Below are 4,060 nucleotides of genomic sequence, written 5' to 3' on the forward strand. Positions count from 1 at the left end.
TGGGAGTGTGAGAGAGAGAGATTGGGAGTGTGAGAGAGAGAGATTGGGAGTGAGAGAGAGAGACTGGGAGTGAGAGAGAGAGAGATTGGGAGTGACAGAGAGAGAGATTGGGAGTGAGAGAGAGAGAGAGATTGGGAGTGTGTGAGAGAGAGATTGGGAGTGTGAGAGAGAGAGAGATTGGGAGTGAGAGAGAGAGAGATTGGGAGTGTGAGAGAGAGAAGATTGGGAGTGTGAGAGAGAGAGATGGGGAGAGAGAGAGAATGGGAGTAGAGAGAGAGAGAGAGATTGGGAGTGAGAGAGAGAGAGAATGGGGAGATAGAGAGAGAGAGAGATTGGGAGTGTGTGAGAGAGAGACTGGGGAGAGAGAGAGAGAATGGGGAGATAGAGAGAGAGAGGGAGATTGGGAGTGAGGGAGAGATTGGGAGTGTGAGAGAGAGATTGGGAGTGTGAGAGAGAGAGACTGGGAGTGTGAGAGAGAGAGATTGGGAGTGTGAGAGAGAGAGACTGGGGAGAGAGAGAATGGGGAGATAGAGAGAGAGCGAATGAGGGGGAGAGAGAGAGCGACTGATGGGTGAGAGAGAGAGAGATGTGGAGAGAGAGAGAGGGAGCGACTGGGGGGAAGAGCGACTGGGGGGAAGAGAGAGAGGGAAGGAGAGAGAGAGAGGGGGAATGAGAGAGAGGGAAGGAGAGAGAGAGGGGAAGGAGAGAGAGAGAGGGAAGGAGAGAGGGAGAGAGAGAGGGGGGGAAGGAGAGAGAGAGAGAGAGGGGGAAGGAGAGAGAGAGAGATGGAAGGAAAGAGAGAGAGAGATGGAAGGAGAGAGAGACGCAAGGAGAGAGAGGGAAGGAGAAAGAGAGGGAAGGAGAGAGAGAGAGGACAGAGAGAGAGAGGGAAGGAGAGAGAGAGAGAGAGAGGGAAGGAGAGAGAGATTGGGAGTGTGAGAGAGAGAGATTGGGAGTGTGAGAGAGATTGGGAGTGAGAGAGAGAGAGATTGGGAGTGTGAGAGAGATTGGGAGTGAGAGAGAGAGAGATTCGGAGTGTGAGAGAGAGAGAGAGACTGGGCGTGTGAGAGAGAGAGATTGGGTGTGTGGGAGAGAGAGAGATTGGGAGTGTGAGAGAGAGAGATTGGGAGTGTGAGAGAGAGAGAGATTGGGAGTGTGAGAGAGAGATATTGGGAGTGAGAGAGAGAGAGATTGGGAGTGAGAGAGTGATTGGGAGTGAGAGAGACTGGGAGTGTGAGAGAGATTGGGAGTGAGAGAGAGAGAGAGATTGGGAGTGTGTGAGAGAGAGAGATTGGGAGTGTGAGAGAGAGAGATTGGGAATGTGTGAGATAGAGAGATTGGGAGTGTGAAGGAGAGAGAGATTGGGAGTGTGAGAGAGAGAGATTGGGAGTGTGAGAGAGAGAGAGCGATTGGGAGTGTGAGAGAGAGAGAGAGATTGGGAGTGTGAGAGAGAGAGATTGGGAGTGTGAGAGAGAGAGATTGGGAGTGTGAGAGAGAGAGATTGGGAGTGTGAGAGAGAGAGATTGGGTGTGTGAGAGAGAGAGATTGGGAGTGTGAGAGAGAGAGACTGGGAGTGTGAGAGAGAGAGATTGGGAGTGAGTGAGAGAGACTGGGAGTGAGAGAGAGAGAGATTGGGAATGTGAGAGAGAGAGAGATTGGGAGTGTCAGAGAGAGAGATTGGGAGTGTGTGAGAGAGAGAGATTGGGAGTGAGAGAGAGAGAGATTGGGAGTGTGAGAGAGAGAGAGATTGGGAGTGTGAGAGAGAGAGACTGGGGAGATAGAGAGAGAGCGAGAGAGATTGGGAGTGAGAGAGAGAGAGAATGGGGAGATAGAGTGAGAGAGATTGGGAGTGTGAGAGAGAGAGACTGGGGAGAGAGAGAGAATGGGGAGATAGAGAGAGAGAGATTGGGAGTGTGAGAGAGAGAGATTGGGAGTGTGAGAGAGAGAGACTGGGAGTGTGAGAGAGAGAGATTGGGAGTGTGAGAGAGAGAGACTGGGGAGAGAGAGAATGGGGAGATAGAGAGAGAGAGCGACTGAGGGGGAGAGAGCGACTGATGGGTGAGAGAGAGAAAGATGTGGAGAGAGAGAGAGGGAGAGACTGGGGAGATAGAGAGAGATGGGGGAGAGAAAGAGAGAGAGAGAGACGGGGGAGAGAGACTTTTTCGAGGGCATGTTGTTGGAAGAGAGAGAGCGAGCGGGGGGGGGAAGAGAGAGAGAGAGCGAGTGGGGGTGCGGTGCAGAGGCTTTTTTGAGGGCATGTTGTTGTTGGAAGAGAGAGAGGGAGTGACTGGGGGGGGAAGAGAGAGAACGACTGGGGGGGGGAAGCGAAGAACGACTGGGGGCGGGAAGCGAGAGAGCGACTGTGGGGAGAGAGAGAGCGACTGGGGGGAAGAGAGAGAGCGACTGGGGGGGAAGAGAGAGAGCGACTGGGGGGGAAGAGAGAGAGCGACGGGGGGGGAAGAGAGAGAGCGATGGGGGGAAGAGAGAGAGCGACGGGGGGAAGAGAGAGAGCGACGGGGGGAAGAGAGAGAGCGACGGGGGGGAAGAGAGAGAGCGACGGGGGGAAGAGAGAGAGCGACGGTGGGGAAGAGAGAGAGCGACCGGGGGGGGAAGATAGAGAGCGACGGGGGGGAAGAGACAGCGCGACGGGGGGGAAGAGAGAGAGCGACGGGGGGGAAGAGAGAGAGCGACGGGGGGGGAAGAGAGAGAGCGACGGGGGGGAAGAGAGAGAGCGACGGGGGGGAAGAGAGAGAGCGACGGGGGGGAAGAGAGAGAGCGACGGGGGGAAGAGAGAGAGCGACGGGGGGGGAAGAGAGAGAGAGCGACGGCGGGGAAGAGAGAGCGCGACGGGGGAAGAGAGAGCGCGACGGGGGGAAGAGAGAGCGCGACGGGGGGGAAGAGAGAGCGCGACGGGGGGAAGAGAGAGAGCGCGACGGGGGGAAGAGAGAGAGCGCGACGGGGGAAGAGAGAGAGCGCGACGGGGGGAAGAGAGAGAACGCGATGGGGGGAAGAGAGAGAGCGCGACGGGGGGAAGAGAGCGCGACGGGGGGAAGAGAGAGAGCGCGACGGGGGGAAGAGAGAGAGCGCGACGGGGGGAAGAGAGAGAGCACGACGGGGGGAAGAGAGAGAGCGCGACGGGGGGAAGAGAGAGAGCGCGCCGGGGGAAGAGAGAGAGCGCGACGGGGGAAGAGAGAGAGCGCGACGGGGGGAAGAGAGAGAGCACGACGGGGGGGAAGAGAGCGCGACGGGGGGAAGAGAGAGCGCGACGGGGGGAAGAGAGAGCGCGACGGGGGTAGAGAGAGAGCGCGACGGGGTGGAAGAGAGAGAGCGCGACGGGGGGATGGGGGGGGAAGGGGCCCGATGGACCCCTGCGAAGGAAGAAGGTAAGCTCTCCCACCCCTTCACTCTTTCCCTCCCTGTCCCGCCCCTTCACTCTTTCCCTCCATCACCCTCCCTCTCCCTCCCCCGTCTCTCCCTGCTTTACTCTCCCTCCCCCTCTCCTCACGCTCTCCCTCCCTCACCCTCTCTCTCCCTCCCCGTCTCTCCTGCTTTACTCTCTCACCCACCCTCCCCCCCTCTCCCTGCCCTCCCCCCTCTCGCTCCCCTCCCCCCACCCTCCCTCGCTCCCCCACCCTCTCGCTCCCCCCACCCTCTCTCCCCTCCCCCCACCCTCCCTCGCTCCCCCACCCTCTCGCTCCCCCCACCCTCTCTCCCCTCCCCCCACCCTCCCTCGCTCCCCCACCCTCTCTCCCCTCCCCCCACCCTCTCTCCCTCCCCCACCCTCTCTCCGCTCCCCTCCCCCTCTCTCTCTCTCTCCCCCACGATTTCCCGAGGCTCTCTCCCCACCCCCCGCGATTTCCCGAGGCTCTCCCCCCCGCGATTTCCCGAGGCTCTCCCCCCCCGCGATTTCCCGAGGCTCTCCCCCCCCGCGATTTCCCGAGGCTCTCTCCCCCCCGCCCCCCGCGATTTCCCGAGGCTCTCCCCCCGCGATTTACCGAGGCTCTCCCCCCCGCGATTTCCCGAGGCTCTCTCCCCCCCCGCCCCCCGCGATTTCCCGAGG

Source organism: Somniosus microcephalus, chromosome 4 (assembly GCF_052327205.1).
Source record: "Somniosus microcephalus isolate GS21.2 chromosome 4, FLI_Smic_1.0, whole genome shotgun sequence".
NCBI classification, from domain to species: Eukaryota; Metazoa; Chordata; class Chondrichthyes; order Squaliformes; family Somniosidae; genus Somniosus; species Somniosus microcephalus.